Source organism: Diabrotica virgifera, chromosome 2 (genome assembly GCF_917563875.1).
Source record: "Diabrotica virgifera virgifera chromosome 2, PGI_DIABVI_V3a".
NCBI lineage: Eukaryota > Metazoa > Arthropoda > Insecta > Coleoptera > Chrysomelidae > Diabrotica > Diabrotica virgifera.
In genome coordinates this window covers 37,904,976-37,926,088 of record NC_065444.1, presented here as the reverse complement: position 1 = coordinate 37,926,088, position 21,113 = coordinate 37,904,976, and the positions used below count along the sequence as shown (strand labels likewise).

Below are 21,113 nucleotides of genomic sequence, written 5' to 3'. Positions count from 1 at the left end.
CAGTTTTTTCATTATATTCTTGGTTTAAAAAACAATTTTGATATAACCCGGAGTAGTGATATTGATCTATAGGATGATAATTCGTTAGGAGGTTTTCCTGGTTTCGCGATAATAATAAATTGTGCCACTTTCCAGAGCCTGCGACATACATCTCAGTCTGAATGAAATATTAATTACATTGGTCAGCTCGACTATTGCCTTGCGTCTTAACTTCTTTAATATTTCTCCAATGATCAGATCGTATCTTGGAGCCGTTTTGGGGTTTATTTATTGGCTTATGTCTGTTCTAACTTCTTTAAGCGATGTTGGGGTTATCCTTTCTTGTGCCTGAGCTGGCTCCTGCAGCTCAGGCTGTTAGTTTCCAGGTGAACGATACAATAATACAGAACAATATGGAAGAACAACTCTTGTCAAGTGTTATCTTTCCTTTAGGTATGCGGTCTACCAGTGCGGCTATACCATAATATTTTCTCAAAAGGGTTTGCACACAATAATGAAACACAACAAACCGTTCGTAGACAAAATGTTTATAGCCCGATCAAAGAACAATCTGACCCCAAAAAAAATAAAGGTAGGATGAAAATTTGGGAATAGATAGTTGAAATTGTCTATTATTATATAAAAAAAAGTTTACACTTCTACATCCCCTCCATTTTACAAAAATGGAGGGGAATACCCCCCTCTCGAAGGTGAAAAATATACATTCAAAATAAGTCCGAAATTCGATAAAATGACTAATTCTAAGCAACTTTTGTTATATAGAGATTTATCCCTAAGTCAATACTTTTCGAGTTATTTGCAAGTGTATATGTTCATTTTTAACAGAAAAAAACATGTTTTTCGACGGTTTTTCGGAGATGACTCAAAAAGTAAGTATTTCAGAAAAAAAAATATTCTTAGCAAAAATATAGCTTATAAAAAACTAAAAAATGATGTATGCTTTAGGTCTGTAGACCCAGTAGAAGCAGAGGTGTAGCTAATGAAAAGTAGGTTCTTCTTCATCAAATTCCAAATCGAATATTTCAATGTGAAATAACCCAAAAACGTAGCACTTTTCGGAGAAAATTCATTTCAACTTTTTTAAAGTGTTTAAAAAAAGATTTATTTTTGTTTTTAAAAAAAACTAACATTAAAAGTAAGTGAGTTACACACAAAATATTGTTTGTCCCTTTTACGTTTTGGTAAAAAAATCGCGGAAATCTCCCCTTAATTAGCATCAGCAATAAATTTTATCATTACCACTTCACAAGTTACTTTGCGTATGTATAATTTATATGATCTGTAAGTTTTATCGGTTCAAAGTGCTTTTTTTTGAAAAAGCTGTAGTTAAAATGGCTTGAACGAGTAACTAATCACGAGTTTAGGCAAATTCTGAACAGCCATAGCATAACCAATTTTTGTCTAACAAGAAACCAAAAAAGAAAAACATTCAGAAAGGCAAAACGTACATTTTATTACTCTTTAAGATTTTTGGTATTACTAATAATTTTTAAGTTAATTCCATGAAAAATTCCATTTTTTTTTAATTAAAAAAATGTGTTATTTTAAACCCAATTTTTTTAAAAAATGAGCACTTTGAAATAATGAATCTTACAGATAATATAAATAATACATGAGTATTTAAAGTAACTTGTCAAGCAGTAACGATTAATTTTATTTAGGAAGCTAGTTATGGGGTGATTTTCTCGATTTTTGTACCAAAAAATAAATGAGACCAACAATATTTTGAGCGTAACTCACTTATTTTTAATGTCAGAAGTTTTTTTAAGAAACAAAAATAAACCTTTTTTTTAAACAAGTTAAAAAAGTTATAATGAATTTTCCCCGAAAAATGCTCTGTGTTTTGGTTATTTCACATTGAAATATTCGATTTGGAATTTGACGAAGAAGAACCTACTTTTCATTACCTACAACTCTGCTTCTACTGGGTCTGCAGACCTCACGCGTACACCTTTTTTTTCAATTTTTTATAAGCTATATTTTCACTAAGAATATTTTTTTCGCTAGAATACTTACTTTTTGAGTTATCTGCGAAAAAACGTCCAAAAACATATTTTTTTTTGTTAAAAATGAACATATTCACTCGCGAATAACTCGAAAAGTATTGACTTAGTGAAAAACTCTATAGAACAAATGTTGCTTAGAATTAGTCACTTTATCCAATTCCGGCCCTATTTTGAACGTATATTTTTTCACTCCCGAGAAAATATTTTTCACCCCGTATTTCCCAATTTTTGTAAAATGGAGGGGATGTAGAATTGTAAACTTTTTCTTATATAATAATAGACAATTTCAACTACCTATTCCCAAATTTTCATCCTTCCTTTATTTTTTTGGAGGTTTTCGTAAAATGTTGTGTTCCCTTATCGGGCTATTATTGCTAACTGCCTTTCTCTCTTAAATTAAGTTGCATGAATTTTTTCTCTAATAACAATTAGACTGTATCATTTTGTAAATAATTTTTACATATAATTTTTTTTTAATAGTTCGGGTGCATTTTATTGTAAATTAATTATTAGTCCCCTTTCATTTTACATTTATTTTTCTTAAAATGTTTACTATTTGTGAATAAATATTTTTTTCTACCAGAGTTTTCTTGCATTTCCTTATTTTGCGCAAATCCTTCAGGAATTTTCAGATTGCGATCGGTATACCGCACAGTATAATTATGCACAGGTAGACCCAGAGGCGTGCGGTCCATGGAAGCGGGGGAAGCACCGCTTCCCTATTTATACTTCGATATAAGAAAATATATTATTAATTAATATTTAATAATCAAAAATTTTTCCTTAATCCAAGTAATCTACATATTATCTAGGCAATAGGAATTGAAAAATATTAAAAATTAATCGCTTACGAACGAACTCAATACGCACACAATTCAACTATTCGGTCCACTCCTGACAGAAGCGCATCTCAAAATCGCCGCTTGTCATGCAGTTGTCCCGTTTAAAAATTGGTCAGGGTTCAATGACCGCACCCATTAGTCGCACGAATTTTGGTACTCTGGAAGCGATCGTCCTATCGCCTTCCCGAAAGTGAGATGCTCCGACTGTTACTGCTGCTAAGGGGTGCTTAGTAGGTATTACATACATTCGCTTAAAGAATATTTCGATTTAAATTTTTTGCAGAGATTTTTCCTTTTACTGATCTTTTATTTAACATTTTACACAAATCAAATGGTATTGCATTTTGTATAAGACAAATTAATGACTTTATTAATACGATAATTAAAAAAACGAGAGCAGTTTTAAAATATTTGGGATAAAACTGAACATATGGGGTTTGAACATGAAAGAAAAATAATGAAGATTGATAATTTCGGACACAGAGAAAACAGAGGAAACAAAGAGACCTTTTGATAATATTCTACAACAAATGAATTCTAGCTTTCAAAATTTTAACGATTTAGAATTTGTAGAATTATATATAATCTTAATATTTCTAATTACAATTCATCAAAATTTCCCACAAAGGAATTTATTTCACTACGATTAAATAATGAAAATTTTTTGATATCCCAGCTTTGCATTTTCAGTTAAGTATCATTTATGAAACAACTGACATTAATGATAAAGAAATACCCAGAAATCTGGGATTTCTGTTAACCAAAAATAAACCAAATATAATTTGAGTTCATAATTTTGTTCAGTATTTTTGGTTCCTGTCTACCAGCTTTGCATTTTCAGTTAAGTATCATTTATGAAACAACTGACATTAATGATAAAGAAATACCCAGAAATCTGGGATTTCTGTATAACTACTGGTTTAAACAAGTCACTGTGTGAAGTGGTCAAGTTGTGTGAATTAGTACTAACTATCCCAGCCACAAGTGCATCAGTTGAACGAAATTTTGCAGTATTAAGATGCATTAAAAGTTTCAAATTAAGAGTTTAAAAGAAATTCAACAAGTGAAGACAGACTTTGAAAGTTAGCCCTATTATCCATTGAAAAAGACTGCATTCAACAATTATCAGAAGTTGATAGGAGAATAGACCTCGAGTATAAATAAGTGTCATTTTAGTGAAAGTTTTGTGTTGTGGAAAATGCCTCGGAGTATAATTTTTTTTTTAAATAGGATTCTTCTTTAGAAAACCAAGATCGGCGCGAGGACTCAAGGCCCGAGCTAGCAATACAGATCAATGATAGGTCACTAGTCACTAGAATTAGCGGGAATAGAGTGCCTCACGCATTCACGCATCACAGATTTAGTGTGTGAGTCCTTGTACCCAGGACGTCTCACATAAGTACGTTGCTGATAGAGAGCTCCTGCGCATCAGAGTGTTATCAGGTGAGAAGTGGCTCGACCCTCGACCCTTAAGAAAATATTTTCATATCCTTATTGAATCGCTTCCCCTTTCGAAAAAGTCACCGCACAGCACTGCGGTAGACCATAATCTCGGGGTAGACCTCATACTACAGTATCGTCAAAGTTTTTCCGATATAATTACGTAAAAACGATAAAAGATCATCCTCAGTAAAGGTCAGTAAACTACTTGTAAATAGCAAGTAAAAAAATTTTCTTTGTACCTGAATTCGAGAAAAAATCATTTATTTACGCGTAATGTACCGACTTTTATCTACGATATCTACATTAATACCCAAAACATTTACAAAGCATCTTCTACTAACCTTATGTCGACGTTGAAGTCATTTAAACCTCTACTTTATTATACTGACTTAATGACAGCTGCTAAATGAGCTCATCTTCTTCTCATATTATACGATGTTTGGGCTTTTTGTTTGCCGCTTGTTATAGAAACGGTTCTATTATTTGTTTAACTTCCTTAATATATATCCAACGTGATTTAAAATCTTAATGGATCTCATAAAGGTTAAAATTATATACATATTAAAAAGTCTATTCCATGAATACGCGACTGTTTTGGATTATCGCGATAACGAATATTTTGCTGTGCAACAAAAGAAGTACGAAAACAAATTACCGTTATACGTTTTATTATTATCCCGGTTTTTTATAGCGTTTTCCGCCTTCCAGTTCCTAGTTTCCAGCTTCGTCGGTTGTTCCATGCGTTCGCCAGGGTGAAGGTTCCTTTCCGATATTGTCTTCTGAATGCTGCCTAGCCAGGATTGTTTCGGCCTTTCTCTCTTTCTTCTTTCCCTTGGCATCCATTTTAAAATTTGTTCTGGCCTGGCGTCGTCCATTTTTTCTACGCGGCCATACTAGATCAGTTGTCTCCTTTGAATTTCATCTAAAATGGTTAACTTGACTCCAATTATATTTCGTATTTGACCATTTTGTATTCTTTTAAGCCTTGATTTTCTAATCAAGCTAATCAATTTAGCTAATCCTCTCCAGAAATGTATTTCCAATGCAAGTAGCCGTCGTTCCAGGGATTTAATAAGTTGTCATGTTTCGCAATCCATAGAGCACTATACTTTTAAATATGGAGTTAAAAATGAGTAAATAGGTACCCACTACGATGTAAAATCGAAATTGATGGGAAAATAATAAAGCAGGAAGCAAGATTTAGATATCTGGGAGTAGATATAACTAGTTACTGAAATGTTGAACAAGAAGTACGGCAACAAAGCTTAAACGCAAGTAAAGCGGCGGGATTTCCTAATGACATAATCTGGAAAAACAAACACTTAAGACAAGACACAAAAGCATGAATCAATAAAGCAGCAATTAAACATATATTGACATACACGGCGGAGACAAAACGTGACACATCTAAAACGAGACGACTACTAGAAACAACACAGATGAAAATACTTCGACGAATATTAGGGAAAAGTCTGTTGAATAGGGAGAGAAGCGAAAACATAAGAAGAACATGCAATGTAGAAGACAAATGGATGGGTGACAAAATAGTATGCTATAACAAGACCCAAACCCAGACATCCAAAGTGAAAGTAATCCTTCAACACCAAATTGTTCTATATGGTCCATAATATATTGTTCAGTAAAAAGTCACACCATTTTGAGCGTCAAGTTGTTAGGGGAGGTGGGGGAGAAGTCGGTAAATTAAGAGTTTTTTTAGGTTTTTCGTCAATATTTCCAAAACTATGGGGTTTAGCGTGAACAATGTTCTACACAAAAATGTTATACATTAAATTTTAAACAATAAAGATCCTATGCAAATTCTTCTAAAACGAACGGTTCCAAAGTTAAGGAGGTACATAGTATAATTAGTCCAAAAAAAGGCTTAACCCCGTCATCCAAAATAAAAGTTTTCCTCCAACACCAAATTGTTCTATATCGTCCACATATTGTTCAGTAAAAAGATACACCATTTTGAGCGTCGGGTTTGGGGGGAGGTGGAGGGGAGAAGTCAGCAAATTAGTAGTTTTTTACGTTTTTCGTCAATATTTCTAAACCTAAGCGGTTTAGCGTGAATAATATTCTATACAAAAATGGACATCTCACACATCTTATGGAAAATATAATGTCACTCAAATTCAATAAAATTTATACGAATAGATTCGTTTTAAATTAACTGTCAATTCTTATCATTGCGCCAACTCTTAATTATGATTAATTACGGCGCAAATTGCAATTAAGGTTTATCGAAATCACATTTTTGGAGTCTATAAACATGTCAGTTATAATCACTATTGCTCTGGGTGCTATTCAAAACAGCTTAAACCCCGCTGGGCCTAAGCGGATTAGTGAAACTATTATAATAAGATGCTTAAGAGCTCGAGAAGATTTATGAACTAACTATAATTTGGGTATTTTAAAATATTTTTTCTCTCTCTAACTTATGTACCTACCCATTTGATTTCAGATTGCTTTATATCAATTTCTGCTCTTATTATTGAAAATTAAGAGTTGGCGCAATGATAAGAATTGATCGTTAAATTGAAACGAATATATTCATATAAATTTTATTGAATTTGAGTGACATTATATTTTCCATAAGATGTGTGCGATGTCCTTTGAAACGAAAATTTTACTATTAGAAAGATATTCATGCGATATTGTCCATAGAAAGTTCAGATTAAGCGAACGGCTCCACGGGCGAGAAATTGACGCTAGCAGTAGCCGTAAAACGAACTTAAGGTTCCACGGAACGGAATAGGAATAGCCGAACTGAACCGACTACGCACAAGTCCTGTAGTCGGTACAGTTCGGCTATTCCTATTCCGTTCCGCGGAACCTTAAGTTCGTTTTACGGCCACTGCTAGCGTCAATTTCTCGCCCGTGGAGCCGTAGCCTAAGGCTTCTCCGTACCAGAGATTTATATGGCCTATGGCTGTAGAAGCCTCTTGGTGAGGTTGATGTTCTTTCAAGGGCTTATCAGTAACATACCACCAAGGGCGGATCCAGGGAGGGGGCCATGGGGGCCATGGCCCCCTCCGAGAATTTAAAAAATCTATAAATTCAAATATTTGCAGTTCAAATGTTTTTAGTTTCAAACACATATATATGTACATAACAGAGGATAAATATGTCTTCTTGACTAGAATTGAACAAAATCAGTAACGGTAGCTTCAAGAATGACATGGATGTTTTTTAAATCAAAATGTTGATAATTTTACAGAGTGCCGATTGTTAGAACGATCTCGGCAGCCATTAAAATCGTATAAATTTCCACATTCTGTACACATACAGAATTAAAAAGAAATGAAGCGTTACTTGGTCACCAGCGCTTAGAACAAAGGAGTTGGTTGGTACTTTCGGATATTCAAAAGATATTGTTTTGTAAGTACAGTAGAACCTCGATTATCCGTCAGGGCACCGGACCAAGGGTATGACGGATAATCGAAAAGACGGTTAACAGAACATTTAAAAAAATTAAAAATTCACAGTACAACTCAAATTTCATTTGTATGGTTTGTTTGGCAATATAAGAGGGATTTGTGTTCGTATTACAATCGAATCAATTTAAAATATGCTGAAATCTTTGTTTGTTTTACTGTTGCTTCACATTTTGCAACCGCTGAATTTCTTAATCGGCATAAGATCATGGTACTTTATTGGCTTCTTTTTTTTTGAGAATACCACTTGATGAATTATTGCATATGCGATGCAGCTTCTCTAGATTATTTACGCAAATCTTTGTCAGTTACAATAGGTTCATCAACATGGCTACAGTCAAATTCCAAGTCTGTGTCAGTTTCTGAATCTGTTTGATCCGCCTTTGTTGCCATTTCAACGATTTCTTTATCTGTCAGCAATAGATAGTTGTTTGTTTCCTCATCACAAATCAAATTAACTTTTTTTTTAAATTTTCTTGCATTAAAATGTTTGCTTATGTAGTCAATACAACTTCTGTATGTACCCTGACTGTTAACAGAGGTGACGGTTAATGGAGAGACGGATAATCGAGGTTCCACTGTATTGCGTTTTATTTTTCTAAAGGAAAATATGGTCACAATAAAGGGATGACAGCCCAAAGGTTGTCACTAAACCTTTATCATCTTTCGCCAAACTCATGGGCAAAGACGGAGGCATACAAACTCATGAAAAAACATCATACCACAAGAAATTCGTTCAGGTTGGGCTGGATTTTCTACAAAGTTATCGCAACCCGCAAAAGTCAGTCATTAACCAGATGACTCTCAGAGATCTAAAGAGATACAAGAAAATTGAGAAAGACTACGACCAAAAGTAGAGTCTATAGGGTTTTTAGGTCGACAAAATATTCCTCTAAGAGGTCATCGTGATAATGGCCTTCTGCTTCTGGACGAAGATGCTGGACCTAGCAATGAGGGGAATTATTAAGGTTTAAAGTCGTATTTCAGTTTCGTACGGATCTTCGAGAGAACCACACGTATCTATTTACATCGGCCGGTGATATCGAGTGCTTAATAGTCAACAGATTTGTATTAAAACTTGTTAAATTATTTCTATAAAAAACAAACTGAAATAGTGGTAGTGTAGGGACACACAATGAGTGTCAATTCGGGGGGGAAAGACCCCCCACTCATCCTCCAATCGATTCTACAGAACCGCAAGATATTAATATGCAAGTTACGGATTCAGGTATATTCAATACACAGGGAAATCAAAACGTAAGTACACCAATTTCTTCAAATATCGAGCAAACTAATCCTTTGAAAGACGGAAACACCTCCCAATTACAACCCCAAAGGGAGAAACAGGTATTTAAGTATGAATCAAACGATCAAGGACCTTACCATTTATATGTTGAAAATAATCAAACGAACTTTTCGGGTAGGCTAAATTCATTAAAAGTCGGGGATTTAATTTTATCAAATTTTCCTGAACTTGACAATAAAATTTTAAGTATAGATACAATAGGTCGCAATAGAATTCGAATAAAAATGAAGGACCCAAAAAATGCTAATTATCTTGTCAGTAACAAAAACGCTAAAGTATTTATCGACAACAATTTAGATATTTATGTTCCTAAATTTATTATTGTCAGGCAAGGAGTAATAAGAGATATTGCGACGGAATTTTCTGAAGAGTATCTCAAAAATAAAATTAAATCTTATGATAATCATCTGCCTTTCGAGGTTTTAAATGTTAAGAGAATAAATCGTAAGGTTACAAAAGATGAAATGACAGAATTTGTGCCAACCAAATCGTGTGTTGTCAGTTTCAAAACACAAATATTACCCAAATATGTAATTATCAATAAAGTTATTAAAGAGGTAGAGACATACAAACAAAAAGTATTGCTTTGCTTCAATTGTTTGCGTTACGGGCACCTGGGGGGGCACTGTAAGTCTCATCCCCGCTGTTTCAAATGCAATAAGGATCATAATTCAAAAGAGTGTACGGAAGAAGAAATATCACCAAAATGTTTCAGTTGCATGGGAGATCATTTCACTATTAATTTGAAAGATTGCCCGGAGTTTCACCGACAAAAATTAATCAAAGAAACTATGTCATCAACAAATTTAAATTATCATGATGCTAATAAACAAATCCCTAGAAACACCTACGCTTCTATTACTGCAAATCGTTCAAATAACACTAGCAACATCCCAAATAAAAACATGACCTTTCAAAATATGTCCATCCCACCTCCAACCCGTTTTGAGCTTCTACCCTCATGTTCAACTCGACCTCCTCCAAACTATAACATCTTCGGAGAAAGCCCTTCACACCACACACAAACATACAGTAAAGTTCATCATAAACAATCAACTGGTACGTTTCACAAACCAGTTAAAAGGCTGAGGCCAAATAGCCCAGACCCCATAGAAATAGCACATCGAGATATTGTTTCCCAACCTAGGACTCTAGGGCCAGATTCTAATATTTTAACCAATAACAGTTACGTTAAGAATTTAAACACCTCAGATTTTTCAACTCATCATTCAGGGTTAGGCTCAGAAAATGTCAAAATTATTTTAGAATTAGTGGCAAACATTATCTCAACAATTAGGAGAACCAATAATTATGATATTTCAAAAACGGAACTAGAATATATAATTAGTAAACAATTAAATATAGACTCATCAGAAAACACATTAAATTCGCAGATACAATACAAAAAATAAATATAATTCAATGGAACTGCCGATCAGCAGTTTCAAATAAAGAGAACTTGGAATTCCTTCTTCACGAGTATGATGCTGCTCTTGCAGTGTTATCTGAAACTTGGTTCAAACAAGGAAAGTATTATAACTTTAAAAATTACAATGTTAGTCGTCAGGATCGCCCAGACGGATTTGGAGGGGTAGCAATATTAATTAAAGCAAACATTTTATATAAAGAAATAATAATAAATACTAAAGTCAATTTTTATCATAAATGCATTGCTCTTAAGCTTTTACCTAATAAAAAAACAATTCATATAGTTTCATTATATATTGAGCCAAGAAAGAAGATAGCGCTGCAAGAGTGGACTGAATTTTTTGATAATGTACCAAAACCTTTTGTAATAGCAGGTGATTTTAATGCCCACCATGTTTCTTGGGGTTGCGATTTTAATGACACATATGGGAATATTTTATCTGATGCAATAAATCAATGTAACCTTGTTTATCTAAACAGCGGATCTCCAACATTAGTTCCTTTAAGTTGTAAAAGCGCAATCGACTTAACTCTATGCTCTCACGATATTGTACAATTTTTTACATGGACCACAATTGAGGACCCACATGGATCAAATCACCTACCCATATTAATTACACTCGATGTGGAAGATGATCATCAAGTAGCTGTATCCTCGGAGCACAACAGATGGCAGTTAAAAAATGCAAACTGGAATCTATATGTAGCTATTCTTGAATCCAGAGATATAGCTCAAAATTATGATGAATTCCTTTCTATGATTAATGAAGCTGCAGAAATCTCCATCCCAAGAAAAGTCTCTAGTCAGACTAAGCACCGTAATCACTGTCCGAAGCCTTGGTGGAACGAAACTTGTAACAACGCTGCTCATCAAAGAAAAATAGCTTTCATCAAATATAAGAGAACTCCAAATCGTGAAAATTTAATAGAATTCAAAAAAATGGACGCTTTTGCCAAACGCACTTTCAAACTCACAAAAAGGCAAAAATGGATTAAGTACTGTGAAAGTTTAAACCATCATACACCAATTTCACAAATTTGGAAAAAGGTAAACTCATATAAAAATCGGAAAGTCCAAAATAGACTACCAATAGACCCAAATGCGAATTGGATAGAAGAATTTCACATCAAAATTTCACCGCCATGCGTACCAACCAACCAAGTTGCATATGATCCCCAAATTTCGTCAGTACCAAGGAACATGACCAATCTAAGCGATAGTTTTTTTATGTGGGAACTGGAACGATGTATGAAACATACCAACAATAGCTCTCCTGGTATAGACAATATTTCATATTCCATGCTTTATAATTTGCCAATGAATCAGAAAAAATATCTTTTAAGTATATATAATGCAATATGGACAGGACAAACAACAATCCCTGAAAGCTGGAAGGAGTATATTATCATCCCAATAAAAAAATATGATAAACCGGATTCCATTCCAACTTCTTATAGACCCATATCATTAGCTTCATGTGTAATGAAAACCTTTGAGAGGCTTATCAAAAATCGTCTTGAGCAATGGTTAGAGAAAGAACATATTCTGCCTGACACACAATATGGTTTCAGAAAATCTAGGTCAGCATTGGAGGCATTAACAGTAATAGTAACAGACACTTTAGCTGGATTTTCTAGTAACTTTATGACTATGGCAGGTTTCAACGATATTACAGGAGCATTTGATAACGTTAACCTAAATGTTCTAACGAACAAACTGATTTCAATTGGATTTCATAAACAATTAGCGAACTTTATAACTTCCCTGTACACCAACAGAAAAATTCATTTAAAAATAAATCAAGAAATCACCAAACCTAGAATCACGAATCTTGGACTCCCCCAAGGCAGCATTTTAAGTCCACTTTTGTTTATATTATATACAATGGATGCCAGTGTTAAACTCAAAAATATACGAACAATACAATTTGTATATGATATTGTTTTTTATTGTACCAGGAAAAACTTTGAAACATGTGAATATGAACTGAACAAAACCTATGACATCTTTAATGAGTGGCTGAATGAAAATAATTTTACACTCTCTGAACAAAAAACAGAGGTGTGTGTATTTAGCCGAAAACGAAACATTGAGCAGGATCATGTAAAACTGGGACCTTATAATTTCCAAATAAAAAATGTAGTGAAATACTTAGGATTATATCTAGATCGGAAACTGCTATGGAAAGACTGTATACATCAAATAACTAAAAAGTCTGAGAATGCTATTAACATACTGAGAGCTTTCTGTTATACCAAATGGGGAGCTGACCCAAATATTGCCTTGTTGTTTTATAGAACTATGATAAGATCAATCCTGGATTATGGTAGCCATTTGTATGGATCAGCGGCACAAACGCATTTAGATAAAATAGAAAACCAAAAAAACAAAAGCTTGAGAATATGTCTTGGATATCTCAAGTCAACTCCAATAAATATTATGGAAGCAGAAGCCGTAGAACCACCATTACAACTGAGAAGGCAACTAATTAGTAACAAGTTCATCACGAAAGCATTTTCCAAATCCGCAAGTTATATAACACTTATCCATGAACTTTCAGTTTCAGTACTCACTCAGTCGTATTGGCTAAAAAAGAAAACTCCACTTATCTGTGAAAGTTACACCACTCTTTCTCAATACAGGTTGTCACTATACACATCAAAAATCCAACCAATATTTTCAGAACGTCCACATATTCTATTTTCTAAACAAATCAAGACATTTCAGATCGACAAACACCACTTTCTCGAAACGGTTAATCAACGATGGCCCGACTACAACCAGATTTACACCGATGGATCAAAACAAATTCGTACAGGCGCCACTTTTTACGATCACACCACAAAATATCACGAAGAGATCAGATTACCAGATGAGGCAACGATATATACAGCAGAAATGTTTGCAATAAGTGAAGCTCTAAAGTATATACTTAGGACTGATAGATCGAAAAGTATTATATTTACAGATAGCAAAAGTGTCGTGGAGAGACTAAAGAATATAGGTGCGTCGAAGAACTTAAATCATCTAGAAGTAGAAATATTACAGACCAATTACGAAATACGTAGCTCACAACGAAAGGTGATAATAGTTTGGATAAAAGGACATTCGGGTATTCAAGGAAATGAAATTGCCGATAAGTTTGCAAAGGCTGCGTCAGACTTAGACAGAGAGTGTATTAATCAGCGTATTCCTTATACCGATTTGAATTCCATACTTAAAATTCAGCTCAAAACCAAATGGCAAGAATTGTATAACAGCAAACAAACAGGACTAAATTACAAATCATGTCAAGTCCAGATCCCGAGGCTAAGATGGTTCCACAACCAAAACAACAGAAACTTTATTATTACCATTAACCGAATAAGAGCAAATCATGCAATGTCACCAACTTATAAATTTAAAATTGGTTTAATTGATGATTCTTCATGTTTATGTGGTGAACTGGGAGACTTAACTCATATTATACTCGGGTGTTCATTAAATAGTGCAAGCACTGATAAATTCTATAATGAAATAGTTAATAACAACATTTTTTTACCCATAAATTTAAATTGTATAATTTTCAATACGAATAATAATATATTGTATTTCTTATATAATCACACCAAGAGGTGCAAAATGAAATTGTAAATTACTAACCACATCTTTGTTAGGAATTCTGCAACTAATTATATTTTGTACGTGTGCACCGAAAAAATATAAAAAAAAAATATAAAAAAAAAATTAAAAAAAAAAATTAAAAAAAATTTAAAAAAAAAAAATAATAATAAAAAAAAACAATAGTAAAAAAGAATATAAAGAAAAAAAAAGCAAAATAAATTATACATATAAAAAGATAAGTAAAAATTAAATTATAAAGAAAACAAAAGAAAAATTTGCACACATTAATCTTACCTTACTAATATTTTGAGCATTGTAATCGTGAGGAAGGATGAGTTTTAAATAAAAAAAAAAAAAAAATAATAAACAAAAAGAATTGTTATAGTTAAAGAAAAAATTGTCTGGCTAATTGGTCCCTACCAAAGCCATCAAATTAATTAAAAAAAAAAAAGTCGTATTTGAAGATAAGACTCTTAAACAACACCTATCCACAGCATCTTCCTGAGCAACATACATTAGTAGCACCATTCAAAATAAATTGATAACATGTGGAGAAATAATTGAACAAATTATGAATCAGGTTCAGAGTGCAAATTATTACTCTGTCATATTTGACGAAACGACCGACGGCGTATCCCACATGCAACAGCTTTCTCTAAATTTGAGATACATACACAATAACAACATTCGTGAAGACTTTTTCAGGTTCATTGATGCTTATGAGAACATAAAAATAATTAGTGAAAATCAAGGAAGAGGGGAAAAGGAGTGCCAGGAGGAGAAGCATTGGAAAAAATAGTATTAAACTTATTGAAACTTATTGAACTGCATTTGGATCCGAAGAAATGTGTAGGAATCCGTACTGCCTTTAATAATACTTTAATAACGTTAAGTTTTGAATGTCTTTATGGCCCTCAAAAGTGTGTGAAAAGTACCTTAAAACTCGCCATTGTAACCCTAATTTTTAAAAATTACCCCCAGACCCCCTGGTACTCCTCCCCAAAAAACGTTCATGGCCCCTCCCGAAAATCGGTCCTGGATCCGCCCTTGCATACCACCGGCCAATGAAATAGCAAATTATATTTAGAAAACAAAATTCTGTTAAAAAAATTAGTTTCTTCGGTAATAATGGTATAATTTGTACAGTGTAAAACAGTGTAAAAAATATGGAAAACCTCCACTTTACACCCTCCGTAACTCCGGAACCGTTGATTTTAGAACAATTATGCATAGGATCATTTTCGTTTCAAATTTAATGCAGAATATTTTTGTATAGAATACTTTTCACGCTAAACCTTTTACGTTTAGAAATATTGACGAGAAATCTAAAAAACTACTAATTTGCCGACTTTTTCCCTCCCCTCCACCCCAAACCCGACGCTCAAAATAGTGTAACTTTTTACTGGACAATAAGTGGACCACACAGAACAATTTGGTGTTATAGGAAAACTTTAATTTGGGATGACGGGGTTAGGCCTTTTTTGGACCAATTATAATATACTACCTCCGTAACTTTGGAACCGTTCATATTAGAAGGACTTTGCATAGGACCTTTTTTGTTTAAAATTGAATGTAGAAAATTTTTGTGCAGGACATTGTTTATGCTAAACCGCATAGTTTTAGAAATATTGACGAAAAACGTAAAAAACTTCTAATTTACCGAATTCTCCCCTACCTACCCCCCAAACCCGACGCTCAAAATGGTGTGACTTTTTACTGAACAATATGTGGACCACAGAGAACAATTTGGTGTTGAAGGATAACTTTCACTTTGGAGGTCTGGGTTGTGCCGATTTTTGGATCAGCTGTATCATACTAAAACGGAAACAGGAGTGGAACACATTAGTAAAATGGCAGAGGATAGGATAGTACGAATAGCACGAGATAAGTCACCAAATTGACGAAGAAGTATTGGCAGACCAAGAAAAAGATGATGCGATAATTTAAACAATTTAGATGTTATATATATATATATATATATATATATATATATATATATCAAATATCGAAGAAGAAACAGGCTTCAAAGCCTACATACAAGAAGGGAGAAGAAGAAGACATTTCTTTTTTATATTGTTTAGATAAAATCATTTTGTACCTATTTTTTCGTGCGCATATGAATTTAAAAAATTATAAAAACATTAGTAATAAATAAATATATTACGAAAAAACTGTAATTCATTCAGTTGTTGATTTAAACAACAATTAAAATATGGTAATGAAGTCTCCAACGTCTAGTAGGTGTTAAAATGTTTATGTTGTGGACAGAATTATGCATTATGCATTTTACGCAAAACACTTACATGGTAAGTTAAAATTGTTTTATGAGTGAGCAGTTACTTCTACTTTGTTTTGTGTCGGTACGATCATTCACATTTTCATATTTTAAATAAACTAGTAGGATATAATGTGTTCATATTTCTTGGTGGATTTTCTCTGCGAAATATTCATTCTTTTATAAACTTTAATGTCAAAAAATTCGTCTTTATTCTATACGCGATTTGGAAATACGTGATAGTACAAATTTTATGACAGAAGATTCATCATCCTCTCCTACTGCTGTCCACATTTCCCCAGGAATAGCATCCGGTCTAACTGCTTTCTCCTTCTTGATGTGACTAAATGCGACGAATGTTGGCTATCATCATGGCACTCTTGATCACATCTGTAGCAGCGCGGAAAAGCTTCACATACAAAGCGGTTGTGTTGGACCAGGTTCTTTAACCAGGATGTTCTTCTTCTTCTTGGACCTCGCTTTCCAAATATTTTCCCTTGCAGCTTGCAGGATGGCTTGTAGGAGGGCATATCTGGATTCTAGATTCATTTCACATGTATACGAAGTATTGTAACTTTTAAGATTTGATGGTGGTTAGTACCTCTCGGTTCTTCTTCATTACTCTGAGGACTTCCTCAATTATGACTTGGTCACTTGGTCAGTCCACGGGGATTTTAAGTATTCTCCGGTATATCCACATCTCAAATAAAAAAGGACAGAGAAGACGTAGCATCGCAGCATTCTCACTTTTATACCAAGAAAAAGTTTGTGGCTCTTGAAGATGGCCCCCATCCAGTTGAAGGTGGATCTAGCGATACACTTAGTGGAAGTAACTTACTGTCACTTGCTGTTGCGTTTAGTAAATTTCAATTTCCAACTTATCATCGACTTATTTCGTATGCTTTAAATGATGACGCACGGGTAAAGATTCGCGGACTCAACTGTATGTGTAGTATATGTGGTCGAAATTATATGCTTCTATCATTAAATGCACAATTCTTATAATATTTCCTCGAATCTGCCGCACTATATTTTCAGATCTTGGTTATTAATTCTTGCTTGTTTTAGTATATTTCTCAAATCTCAATCAAATGCTTTCTCGTAACCAACCAGACACGCGTATATGTCGCAATTATTGAGGTCTCTACATCTCTGGAATAAGACTTGTACTGAGAACAAAGCTTCTCTCATACCAACAGCATTTATGAACACGAACTGGTTGGGGGAACTCTTATTGATAACCTTTAGCAACAATTTTAGGAGATGACTCATGAGGTATGGTATTCTTCGCACTTTTTGGCTTCTGCTGAATAATCTTCCTGCTGTAATATTCTTGGTCCATCTTATCTCTTCTTCTAGCTCAAAGATGGTTTCTCTTTGGTCTTCGAATAGTTCTCTAGGTATTCTTTCCACGTTCTCATTTTACATTGTTTATGTAAGATGATGTTTTCGTCAGAATCAGTTAGATTTCCTTTCTGTTTTCGTCTCAGTTCACCTGTGAGTTCTTTAACTTTCCTATAGTCATTGTGACTATCGTACTTTGACTTTACTGTAGAATCTCTTTCTTGGCATCTTTCCATTACTTCTTTTTCTTTCGCATCTTTGATTTTCCTTGTTATTGATATATTTATCGTTTTATATTTGTCTGGGTTAATTTTGGCTTTTATTTCGTCCATTAGTTTCAGGATTTTATATGGCATCCATGATTTTTTCTTGATTAATTTATTTGCCTGATTATTTGCTTGATTAAGTGTTTATCATTTGCACTTTGAACTATTATGATCGTTTGTTCTTCATTCGATTCTAATTGCAGTCACTTACTCGTTTAACGTTACTTGGATACTCTTTTAGTACTAAGGTCTTCTAAAGGCTGATTTATGTTACACCGGGACGTGGACGGCACGGCGCGCAGAACAATAGAAATTGCACGTCCTCGGCACTTCCCGGTCTCGCCCCGTTACGTCGTAAGATAAATCAGCCAATGCTTTCCATATCGGACGATCCTTCAACATGCCCCGTCCCGTCCACGTCCCCGTTGTAACATGGTGCCATCTGTTGGAGATTTAAAAAATCTAAATTTCGTCCTATTAGAGGTAAAACTCACTAAGTGCACTTTTTTGAGAATTTGACATTTTCATCAATTTGAACTAAATACGGTACTGCCCAGACCTGGAGAAGTCACCTGGGGCTCTAACCCTTCTAACTGCTAAAATTATTTCATTCATAGGAGATTCTGACCAATAGAAATCTACAGAAATCAAAATTAAACTGATAATTTTTGATAATATCCCGTCGTCAAGTATATTACATCAGATGCCCTTCGTTGCTACGAAAAAATACATTCGGTGACATTAATGACAATTAATGTTTTAAAAATTATAAAAGTGATGACTTTCAATCGTCAAATATTTATAGCAACTGTGTGTTTAATTGTACTAATTTGTACTTACATAAATAAATTACAATAAAATTTTGGTTTTGAACAGTTTTATTCATGAAATAATCGCAACAAATTGCATTCGATCTCTAAAATTATTATCGAATTTTTGCCCTCGTGACATTTTAACATAACTTCACTCCCCTTCGGATCGTGAAATTAAAATTGTCAAGAAAAATTCGAAAATTTTTGAGCTCTTGTGCAATTACTACTGATAATTTATGGTACAATTCACCAAGTGCATTACTGTGAATTTCGATTTCAGAGCAAAACTCATTCAAACGTATTATTGCACTTTTTGAATTTTTCCTTCCAATCTGGAGTGCAATATTGTGAACTTAGGTTTCAGAGTAAAACTCATTAAAACTTATTTTTGCAGGTAGTGAATTTTTCCTTACAATCTGGAATGTCTTAGTGATCGGTACTTAGTGATCTTTTTAACAATACATTAGATAACATAATCTATTTTGCGATTAAGCAGGCGACTTGTGTTGTAATTCATTGTATTATTGAAACTGTACATTATATTTGTGTGCATTATCTGTTTAGCGATTGATTAAAAAATATAAGCTTAAATTTCTTTGTAACAGTGATAGCTTATATAAAGAGTACCTAACATAATCTATTTTGCGATTAAGCAGGCGACTTTTGTGGCTGTCATAAATGCCGAAAGAATTGCATTTATTTTCGAAGAACGTAACTTATTGTTCATTTTTTAAATAAGAGACTGTTATTTCTGATAGTTCGTTTGTTGTAAGTTAGCGAAATTTTATGGAGACAAATTCATTAACTTCTCAATATCCAATAATTGTGTTCAAGGAAAAACTCGTCAAGTACAAAGTGAAGTTAGTGAGTTTTACCTCTAATAGGATATCAATATCTAATAATTGTGTTCATGGAAAAACTCATCAAGTACAAAAATTTATCTAATATTGGTTGTATTTGTATCATAGTTCCTGTGACGAAGTATGGCTTAAAATATCTGTATTTATTTATTCTTTAAAGTTGCATTACAAAAATTCCAATATTCGAGTCAGATTTTTCTCAACTTTTTGAAAAGTGTAGTTAGTGAGTTTTACCTCTAATAGGGCGATTTGTTGTTGTCAACAGTGTTGACTTAGTATACATAATAAGTATTTTTAAAAACGTTCCAGGTAGCTTGAGGTGTGTCTTTAGACGTAAAATCACTCTTTAATTACCTACTGGTTAGATTGACATAAGTGGGAAACAGTTCTACAAATGTTTAGATTAACAAACAGCGAAATTTACACGTACACTCCTTCTTGTCATCCAAGTACTCAAATAATCGTCGCAATAAATCAGTTTCCGATGCACGCCAACACTTCGATATGTGCTGTTGCTGGACCATAAAGACTTAATTAATTATGGAGATAAATCGGTGTCGGTTGGGGCGAAAAGCAAGAACCAATAATAAAGTATTTGGTATTTTACTCTGTCGCTGGGGCTATTTATCAATGCAGAACAGAAATTTATTTACATAATAGTACTGTTAGAAAACTTATATACAACACCTGCCTCTTTTGCTGCCGTGACTTATGGTCTGGCTTCATTATTACTGAGAGTTAACCCTCTCTCTGATCGTATCTCATGACGGCATTATACTAAACGGGTTATTTCGAGTTTTCTGTATACGTCAAATATTTTGGTCATAACTTGTGACAGTTTTTCAGTTTACTGTTATTTACTAGCTTTAATGGGAATTATTAACAATATCGACAAGCCGAAAGAGGCCACTTTTTAAAACTTTTCTTGAGAATACTACACACTAATTATTTTAGAAATAAGAGCTCAGAGGCTGAAGACAGTTTGGTTTCAAAAATGACACGAGAGAGGCGATCTTTAGTGGAAACATTAATGCAGAATTGTTTATCTCAAAGAAAGAATATTTTTCTCCGTTTCATCGATTATGAGAAAGCATCCGATAACGTATAACACGAACTAATGATAAATCGCCAATCGGACCGCAACAGCAATCAGCAAATTGGAACAAGACAGCAACAGTACGTCTTCAAAATTTCAACGAAACTGAAGATTTCCCAATATAAAAAGGAGTAAGGCAAGGTTGTATACTTTTTAGAGTTTCACGATATTCGATAAAAATATCGATATTGTATTGACATCGTATTGAAAACCAATACAATACCGATACAATACATACCTTAGCAATATTAATGTCGATACGATACTCATTATCTGAAATCAATACTCTTGTATTGTCGATACGCTTGCCTCGATATTATTGAAAATATCGATATCGAGAAAAAAAGTAAAACGCCACAGTTGTTTGATTATATTTTGTGGAATAGGTATTTAG

The 21,113-nt window shown here is 33.6% G+C and overlaps 2 protein-coding genes across 2 annotated transcripts in view; both read left to right on the top strand.

Moving 5' to 3' along the window:
- The window catches only part of LOC114327682 (exopolyphosphatase PRUNE1-like), a 414,555-nt gene extending 406,243 nt beyond the window's left edge, over positions 1–8,312 (top strand). The window contains exon 5 of the transcript XR_007696383.1: positions 8,270–8,312. The gene's annotated coding sequence lies outside the window, so the exon portion shown is untranslated. The remainder of the gene's footprint in view (positions 1–8,269) is intronic.
- Positions 1–21,113, top strand: part of LOC114329623 (LIM/homeobox protein Awh) — a 188,168-nt gene that overhangs the window by 123,175 nt on the left and 43,880 nt on the right. The gene's annotated exons all lie outside the window — the stretch shown is intronic.